Below are 10,886 nucleotides of genomic sequence, written 5' to 3' on the forward strand. Positions count from 1 at the left end.
TGCCATTATTGTAAGGTATTTTACTTTCTATAAAGCTTACTGTCTGTAAAGTAGTAGGAACCATGCTAACTTTACCAACATCTAGTGAGCAAGATAGAAGCTTCACTATCACACGCGTGTACAGTAGCTAATGGCTACTCCACATCAACCCGACGGTTGGCTGTTGTCGAGCGTTAGGGACAGTTGAGATTTGGCTCGGTGTGTCTTGATGTGTCTGGGGGAGTTGGAGGACTTTGGTGCCCGTGGGATTCTATCGGGAGACTTTCGACATGTTCAGCTGGGTTGAGGAGCGCGTCGGTGGTCAGGCTCCATGCTGGACTCTGATTGGTTTGTGCTAATTGCAAGTGGGAGGTGGGAGGGCACAGAGCCGTATAAAAAGAGTTATCTGCCTACGCAACTGAATTCTCTTTTCTGTTCAGCTGATGGGGTTGCAATTATTCCCCTATAACCTGTCAGGTGTCAAACGTGCGCCTAAGTTAGGCGAACTGGCGTTACTAATTCTAAACAGCAGGTTGCTATGGCCAAAAGCCAGTTGTTAGTTCTATCGCATTTGTTTGGCAAGTCGAGAGTCAGTCGTTAATTCTATCGCATTTGGTTGTCAAGCCAAGAGCCAGTTGTTAGCAGAGATGTATAGTAACGAAGTAAAAGTAACGAAGTACTGTACTTAAGTACTAAACTGCAGTATCTGTACTTTTTTGAGTAATATTTTTTCCCTCATACTTGTATGTTTACTGCACTACATTTTTCTGATGAAAGTAATACTTTTACTCCGATATATTTTTCATGTGCTGCTTTCGTTACTCGTTACTCGTTTCCATGCGCGAGCGCTAGATGGCTCTGCCATCACCAGATATGATGGAACGTGTTCACGGTCAGTGCGCGATTCAATGGTAGGGAAATAAGCAGATCGCATTCTCGCGCATGTCTTTTGGCGCGGTCAGTGACGCTCAGTTGGCATTGACACTGGCATCAGAGAGGGTTTATTTTTTTATGTGCACTTCTGACTTTTTTTTTTTTTCAATAATACTTGAAGCACAACGAGCTGGTTGGAAGCACTGTTTTAAGCAGTAAAACTACTGCCCTACGTTTTCTTAAAAACTGAACTTGTGTTACAAAGCTGTTTTAATAACAAACCATAATGGTATTTGCACTTCATAAGAGACTTATTGTACAGAGCTCTAATAAACCAAATGGTTTTCAAACTTTTGACTGACATTTCCCCCCCCCCATTTTTTTTTTATGCAGTACGTTTACTTCTACTTCTACTTTTTACTCAAGTAGCAAAACTTGCAATACTTCTACTTGCTTTACTTAAGGAAAGGTCACTTTTGACTTTTACTCAAGCCATTTGACAAGATGATACTGGTACTTTTACTCCACTTAAGGAAGAAGAAATCCGCACTCACAAACTGCGTCTCATTATTTATTTATATTACCACCATGTCCAAAAAGCAAACGCGTTTCGGCTAACAAGCCTTCATCAGTGCGTCGTACCACGCACTGATGAAGGCTTGTTAGCCGAAACGCGTTTGCTTTTTGGACATGGTGGTAATATAAATAAATAATGAGACGCAGTTTGTGAGTGCGGATTTCTTCTTCCTTAAGTTGACGCTTTTTATCTCGCACCCAAAAGCTTTTCGGTTTTCCAAGAAGTTGAGCGCGTCCTCTGCCAATACTTGACTTTTACTCCACTACCTTTATCCAGTACTTTATACATCTCTGGTTGTTAGTTCTATCGCATTTGGTTGTCAAGTCAGTCGCCCTAAAAGTTCTACGCCCTTACATGCATCCGATAGAGGTGCCCCTGACTTACGTGTGCACTTAATCATTCTGCAGTTGACATAATTCATAGGTTACAAATTTACAGATAGCAATAGATAACAAAAATACCCTGTACCAAAATTCTAAGCACCTGCCTCGCCATTAATTGTATTGAAACAGAGTCACCTCGCAAAACATCCCCTTTTTAAAATTAGGCAACTCTCCTCTTGTGGGGAAGAAACATGTGTGAAAGGGGAAAGGGGAGAGTAATTTAAAATGTCCCTAGCGCAGGGAATCTCTCTTTCGCTCGCCCATCCTTTCTCTGTTTTACGCATAAAGTTGACAGGTAGCCTGTGATGATCAGCAGGGGGAAAAGACGCGTGATGCGACGTGTTGGACACCCGCACAGCAAAATTCTATCTGATTCTGGTGCAGTTTACATGGTTCCTACAACTTTACAGACAATAATAGATTTAAAAAGTACCCTCACATAATGGCAGATAAGCTGGATAACGGCCTTCGAGGTCGACCGGTTATAGAAATTAATGGCTTGGCGGAGGCAACTCTGTCTCCGTGCTGCGCCGACAACAGAGTTCGAAGCCGCCACCTCGCCATTAATTTCGTATAACCGGCGGTCACCTCGTCGGCCGTTATCCCTTACTTAGAGCTTTGCCATAGGATCCCACGGGAACTTCCGCCGACAAAACTGGCGGCAAAACTGACCATACTGTAGATGGTCAAACATGGCCGACTTTGTGGTCCCATTCAGTTTTGCACAGCCTTCACTGTGATCCAGATGTACCGTTTGTTTCTACAGACTATCATTGAGGACTCTGAGAAGAAGTTTTTTGCGGATTTCAAAGCACAGAATTTCAACAGACTGTGTAATTACTTGACCTAAAATGGTAACTTGTGTCAGAACAAAAGTAGCACGGCCAAATTTGTATAATTAGTACACGTAACCTAGCCATGCTAACACAAACCTATGGCAGAGATGGGTTTAGCTGGACCCAACGAGGCTAGCGTAAACTCACGTAAAACCATGTGACCAGTGATCAAAGACTGCGTCAACTCTTCTATCTACGGCTCTGCTCCACGGAATAAATGGTCACCCCATTAGCCAATCAGAAAAAAGAATTCCGTTGCAAAGGCAGATAAGCATTCCTATAGGTGAAGAATCGACCCCTATTAGCCCTCAATCCGAAATGTGAAACAACATTCATTTTAATAAATGTGCAACACATGTTAAGGCTGGCCTCCTTGGGGTCTCAAATCCACCACCCAAAGGCAGCAGTCTCATTTTACTGGATGCCCCAAATAGGTGGCACAGCACCACAGTACTACTACAAGCTGGCTTAACATGATGGTGCTGTCCCCCATTGCTGGATAGATAGGTAAGTGCTAAATGTCTCTTTTCATAATCCCTTTAAAACAGCAGGGGCCTAAACACAGACCTAGTGGGTTAGTTTGGTCTCAGATAGCAATCATCGCTGAGCCAATGCCAGGTCCTTTGACATTGTGTCAGGTTCATGACCAGTCCCTGTTTCATTGTACCCAGACATGTGGGCACATATGCCACACACACACACACACACACACACACACACACACACACACACACACACACACACACACACACACACACACACACACACACACACACACACACACACACACACACACAATCTTACCCATTCTAATACAACTAAAAACTGCTAAACCAGAGATTCTAAGAGAAGTTTCTCTTTAAACATACTATAATGTTTTTGCATTTTTTTTTGTCTTTAACCAGTACATAACGTCAACATTCATCATGAAAAATAGAACATCAGAGCGTAGCCCACAGTACATAATTCTCTTTCTATTTTTTTCCAGTAAGTCGGACCATTTGAGCCATTTGTGACCAAATTACTGATGAGTGCGCACACACACACACAAACACACACACACACACACACACACACACACACACACACACACACACACACACACACACACACACACACACACACACACACACACACACACACACACAGCACACACACAAAGAAGAAAGAGTTTGGTGTGTGTGCACCAGTGTTAATTTCGTCAGCTTTTTTTGATTTAGTCTTAGTCTTAGTCACAATGACGAAAATTAATTTTAGTCTTAGTCATATTTTAGTCATTGCCTTCCCAATTTAGTCTTAGTCTTAGTCAAAATGACGAAAATCAATTTTAGTCATAGTCAAATTTTAGTCATTTTAGTCATTTTAGTCAATATTTCAAATTTTAGTCATTTTAGTCAACATTTCAAATTTTAGTCATTTTACTCAATATTGTGGTGTAAAATAAATAACCTACAATGGCTATCGTTATTTCACAAATCATTACTAATACCGGTATAGCCTATTGCAGCAAATATTCACCTTGTTACTTGGTCATTTTCCACCAAAACCAAAATCAGTCATTTCAACATCATAGAGCAAAAGAGCATCACACACACACACACACACACACACACACACACACACACACACACACACACACACACACACACACACACTTACTTCCAGGTGCAGGCTTCTCTCTCTCTCTCTCTCTCTCTCTCTCTCTCTCTCTCTCTCTCTCTCGTGCATTAGAAGCTGCATACTATTTGATTTTGAGTTTGATCACGGAGGAAGCTACTCTTCTTCACCTGACCGCACCGCGTGACTTAAAGCCTGCAGATTGCCGGCAGTGGGAAGACCAGACATCCCAAGTCTGCATGAACTCCAAGAAGTCTCCCTGAATAGTGGCTTCCCGATGACCGCGAGTCAGATAAATTATTGCTGATGTTAGACTATGCAAGTTAGCGGTTTTTGTTTTCAATTGGCAATGCGAGCAGAGAACGATAATGACTCGTGCGACATGCGTGGAATAGGCTTAAATAGATTGTGCGAGCACACTTCGTATGCCATGCAAAAGTCCCAGGAAAAATAGTTAGGCAGGGGTATGCAGACTGGACGATAGAAAGGACATGCACATACAAATATTTAAACACTAATGCTGTTTTGTTTGTCGGGGGTGTCGAGGCTCGATAAGCATGACTCTGAACAGAGTTTTTGGAAGACGCAGACGCATGGAAATGCTGTCGACTTCCTCGGGTCTTTTAGCGGTGCTCTCGACGAGAACAAGTTTCAAATCTCAACAGTTTTAAACTCCTCAGCGATCGCCCATCCATTGATTCTTTTAAAAACTAGGCTGCAGTCGTGCCTCTGTTTAGACAGGCCAACTTTCCCCCTGCTGGCGCGCGCTCCCGCGGTGACTGATTTAAATCAATTCACAAATCCGACCTTCATGATTTGCTTGTGAACTGCCTATGGTTAAACAACAAATATAGCAAACATTACAAAAGAAGAACAGACAACGAACGCCGGGCTGAGACAGCCTAAGTGAAAAGGAGAATAGTGGTGGAAGCTCGAGGAGGTTTAGAATGACAGTATCAGAGGAGGATTGGCGCGACTGTCATTACTGCAGAATCACGTCTTCGTCATGGACAAGAGGGTTGTTCAACATGTTTCAAAATTAACACTTCCCTCAACGTCGGCTATTTTTTCTCTTTCTCTGGGAATGCTTTAGGACCTAAACTCAACTTAAATGGACTCACTGAACTACTAGGCTACAGAACAACTGACTGAGCCGTGCCATGCACTGGCTGCCTGCAGGGACAAGCGAGGCAACACAGCGTGAGCGCGCAATCACCTATGAAGTTCAAGACACTTAGGCCTATATTACAATTACAAATTACAAATTAATTATAAATAATTATATTTTTTAATGTCCATTCGTCCATGGCTTGTAAATTTCGTCTCGTCTTAGTCTCCTTGACGAACATATTTTTTTTATTTTCGTCATATTTTTATTTGCTGGAGGCCATTTTTAGTGCGTCATCGTCTCGTCATCGTCAAGGGAAAAAGGGGCGTTGACGAAATATTTTCGTCATCGTCGTGGTTGACGAAATTAACACTGGTGTGCACACACTCACTCACACACACACACACACACACATGTGCGCGCACACACATGCACACCTCATTTTTGCATTGTGGTCAGTGCACTGTTGGCATGCAGAATGTTCGTGTATTGATCATACACATGTTTGTGTGTGCATTGCATTTGAGGAAAAAGGCATTAAGTGTGAGCTGGATAGAAAAAATAAGGAGTGTGTGTGTACGTGCATACGTGTGTGCGTGCGTCTGTGCATGCGTGCGTGCATGACTGTGTGTGTGTGTAGGTGTGTGTGTGTGTCTGTGTGTGTGTGTGGGAAAGTTGCTCACTCATTTGCGGCTGGTCTCTGGCGGGCATGAGGGGTTGCTGTCTGCCACTCATGAAGATTAATGTGGGCATCTCTCCAGCATCTCTCCCACATGCCAATGAGGCCATGTGCCCATGCTCTGTCTCCCCGACGCTTCTATTCTGACACAAAACATAAAGCCGTGTTAAACCTGAGCCCTCTCGCTGAGCCAAAATAACCCTGTAATCCATCCAATTCAACTCCTATTTCCTGCCTACACACAAGTCCCTCTCCACTCTCTATCTATGCACCACACATCTACATTGTCATTTCAAAGCCAGAATGCAAACAGAAGTCTATCAAGTCAACAAACCAAGGAAACTTTTTTTCTTCCTCAAAAAATCGTGTCCATTATTATTGTATCATTATTATTTCATCCAGCTTGTAAATGTTTGTTCACGTTTGCCAGTGGTTGTGTTGTGTCTGCAAGAAATGTCTTGTCTCCTGGTAATCCAGGGATAATCTGTTCTGCAGACTACATGGACCATGAGATATGATTTCCACTGGCTCTAGGATGTTGGACTTGGAACGCCTGCCAGACTGTTATCCGGGGTTTGCTCTCTTGGGCCGCAGGGCCTGGGGTTTCTTGTTGTGCAAATGGCTGAGCTGAGTTTAGTCAGAAGAACCGAGACTAACAAACAAAATACTCAGATGTTGACTTTGAAAGCCCAGTTAAAAGGACTGGCTCATACATGCTTATAAACAATTATTTATTGGTTGGCCAGCCCAGCGGCCATCAGAGGAATACACAGCGCTGCAGGTTATGAGATGTAACTAATGTGTCCATTGGTTCACATCATTGCCACTGAAACAGAGCAAAATGGTATTATTCTGTGGTATTACAAAGGCAGAAAAGCATGGCTTTAAGGTCAGACAAGTCTTTTCAGACACTATTACAGCGTTCCACTGGTGGAACATTGCTTATCATTATGATTTATGAGGCTACTTCAGGTTAATAAAGCGACCTTGAGTTTCATGAAAAGCACTATAAAAAGTTGTTTTGTTGATTAATATTAGTGTCTCCCACATGGTTTTAGAACATTCTTCTAATCCTCTATAGCAGTTGTGTAGAAGATGTGTCTGGTGATGCCCTACTAAGTACAACAAAGTTTAGTTTAATTTATAGTTTCATCATGTCACTTGTGGGAGCTTTCTGTTATAGTAACTGTAACTGAACTGTGACTGATGTCATTTCCCAATCCTCCCCCTTCCTTCTCTACCACCCGTGTCCTGTCACCATCTCACAATGTCCTATCAAATAAAGCATAGGCCTAATGGTGCATTCCCCAGAGGTAGGAGCTTCCTAGTAGGCAACCAGAAGGCAGCTACCTCCCACTTGAAAGCATTCCAACCAGCAAGCCAACCAAACTACAAACATGGAGGGACAAAAATACATATCCACTTCTCTAAGATGTCAGCAATGTAAACAATGAGGTGTAAACAACACCATGCGTTTTTTTCATGTAGCCGCATTTCATCTTTGAAAGAGGCAATGCCAATAACTACACCTTAGAAAGGTTCATGGGCAGTTTTGCAACTATTAACCTGTCCAAATCAACTCTATTTGTCCATAGAATGGTGATTGCTGAGTAATGTGCAACATAAACTATTCCTAACACTGTGCGCTGCCATTGCTGTGATGACATCACGATTGTCAATGGGACAAAGTCGGTTTGCTTCGCTTTTGCCCCAGCTCGCGACTTGAACATTCCACTTCAACAGGCGTTCCAATGCATTTCAGCAAGTAGGAGGCCAGAAACATCCCATTTCCCAATCCTGGGGAACGCACCACAAATACCCTTAAAATTCTTAAAAACGGAACAGATTAGCAAATGACTATCATTTATATTGGTAGATCAACATTAATCTGACTGAAACAGTTGCAAGTGATAGATGAGTTATTTGTTACTTCTGATTACTTGTGTCCGGAACATTTGATTTAATGGTAGGCCTACAGTAATGCTCAGTCGTCTCGTTCTTTTGTAATGCACATTTATATGCCGCCATTCATTTCTGTAAACATGTTATATTATTCTATGCCTACTGAACGCTGTATTATAACTAAGTAGAACACACTAATATAAAAGTGTTCAGAAGAAACAGGATTGTTTACTGTGGCAGACGATATTGGTTGAGGAAGGGGAAAGAGTCCATTAAGCCGAGGAGATAAGTGTGCGTGCGAGTGTGTGCGTGCGTGTGAGACGGTTTAAGAGAATGAGACACGGTTACAAGGACACACTCCAGACAGACATTCCACCACCTGGCATTAGCATGCGCCTCGCGTCATGTCAGTGAGGAAAGCAGATATTATGTAGCCGTCTGACTTTTATGCCTCCTGTGGAAGTGCCTCCGCTGCCCCTGGAGAGACACAGAGATCTAATTGCAGCTGCCTACTCCAAATGCAAGGCACAAAGCTGCCTCCTCTCGTCCATCTTCCTCCCATGTCTGCAAATCCCAAAATGGAGACTCATCAATCCTTTGGGACAATTTACTACAAGAGTGACCTATGAAGAAAGGCATTGTGGTCAGGTGTGTGTGCATGTGGGTGTGTGTGCGCACTCATCAGTAATTTGGTCACAAATGGCTCAAATGGTCCGACTTACTGGAAAAAAATAGAAAGAGAATTATGTACTGTGGGCTACGCTCTGATGTTCTATTTGTCATGATGAATGTTGACGTTATGTACTGGTTAAAGACAAAAAAAAAATGCAAAAACATTATAGTATGTTTAAAGAGAAACTTCTCTTAGAATCTCTGGTTTAGCAGTTTTTAGTTGTATTAGAATGGGTAAGATTGTGTGTGTGTGTGTGTGTGTGTGTGTGTGTGTGTGTGTGTGTGTGTGTGTGTGTGTGTGTGTGTGTGTGTGTGTGTGTGTGTGTGTGTGTGCGTGCGTGCGTGCGTGCGTGCGTGCGTGCGTGCGTGCGTGCGTGTGTGTGTGTGCCTGTTCGTGCGCATGGGTGCGTGTGAGTTTTTAATGAAGTCTTGTGTAATCAATCTCAGGCTAGTGCAAAAAATGTTTTTAAAATTATCAATCAGAAACACGGTGTGGGTGTGTGTCTCTGTGTATGTTGTAGCCTAGTTATTTATCTGACATTAAAATGTGAGCATCTGAAAGCTCTTTGATTTGATAGCCTACTTGATACTCTTGTGTGTGAACGCTAAGTCAGCAGAAGTTGGCAATGGTAACTGAATGTTTTGTTAAAAATGAAAGTTCTGGAGAAGCGTAATGAAATTTGGCATGCCTTACGACCAGCTGCATTCTATTCTCCGCTCAACTGTCAATCGTCTGAATTCAGCTCAAAAGATAAGCCACGCCTATTTAACTAGTTGCATCTCATTCGCCGCTCTGTCGTCATTCGATGAAATTTCAGCGTATTGAAATTTGGAACACCCCTTAATTAACTATACAGCATTTATTCCCCGTTCACCTGTCTCCAGTCAGATATTTTCTTTCTCGCTTGCACCTGTTCGCCTCCCTTACACCGCTGTTCTATCGATTCGTCAAGCATCTTGCCCTAGCTTCCTCTCAGCCCGAGCTCTCAGTGGCGCACCATACTCCCGAGCTTGAGATTGTTTACTGCATAGACATTTCTCGTCCGTGGCAGTACTTCAGCACCATGGCCAGCAACCCTGCCCAATACGCCATGTAATCTCGCAGCTTCTCGAGTGCAGTGGTCCGCTGACTCCGTGAAGCTCTTTGATGATCGGTCCACCACGTGGACAGCCGCTCTCCTGAAGAGCTGTATGATCACGAGAAGTCCGTTCTCCATCGACAACGAAGATGTATGCATATATGCTCAATCCAAATTTCAGAGAGTGAAATAATGAAATAATGCAAATTTTAATTGTAATATCGTGTACTAATATTAAGGCAACAGTGATGCTAATTGTAAACAGGGCCGGTTCTACTCAATTTGGTGCCCTAGGGCAGTGTTTCCCAACCAGGGGTACGTGTACCACTAGGGGTAGTTGAGCATACCTCAGGGGGTACGTGGAAAAATGTAATAATAACAAATATATGGAGTGAAGTTACATTGGGATAGAGGAGCAGATGTAGAGCATGAGTAAGGGGGTACTCATCATTGGGCCGAATTGTTTAGGGGGTACGCCGGACAAAAAAGGTTGGGAAACATTGCCCTAGGGGAGCACCCCTCTTTCTTTTTAATGAAATTAGAAATTGGCATCTGTACACAGTGTCATGCATCTGAGCACAGCTGGTACCTACGGTACATATAGTATGTACAGGGTGCACATGAATAATCATCATAATTGATGTAAAATTGAATGCCTTTATTTCGCTTAACATTCTAATTCTGTCGATCATTGTGTCCCCAATACATCTGGTGCCTTGGTCTACTACCAACCCTGATTATAAATGAAGCTCTGTCATTCAGGACGTGTGTACCTCTCTCTATTCTCAAATCCACGCGGAAACGAAGATAGTCAAATGTTGCATGCATATGCACTTTTTATGTATACTCTGTACTGCACATATTTATTAATTTATCCACTTTACTTTTATTATCTTATAAAATCTTTTATGCATTTCTTATGTTATTGTGTTTTGTGTGAGTGTGTGTGAGAGAGGTGTACTATTACTGCACAACAATTGTCCATACTGGGTCAAATAAAACCTACTGAACTGAACTGAACTGAACTAAAATATTCTCAAACCCCTCTTGACCCACCACACACAAGTGCAGCTCTTCCTCGCAGAATTCCCTTCTTAACACACACATACCCACACACCCACACACACACACACACACACACACACACACACACACACACACACAGAGAGAGAGAGAGACAC

Source organism: Engraulis encrasicolus, chromosome 10 (assembly GCF_034702125.1).
Source record: "Engraulis encrasicolus isolate BLACKSEA-1 chromosome 10, IST_EnEncr_1.0, whole genome shotgun sequence".
Lineage (NCBI taxonomy): Eukaryota > Metazoa > Chordata > Actinopteri > Clupeiformes > Engraulidae > Engraulis > Engraulis encrasicolus.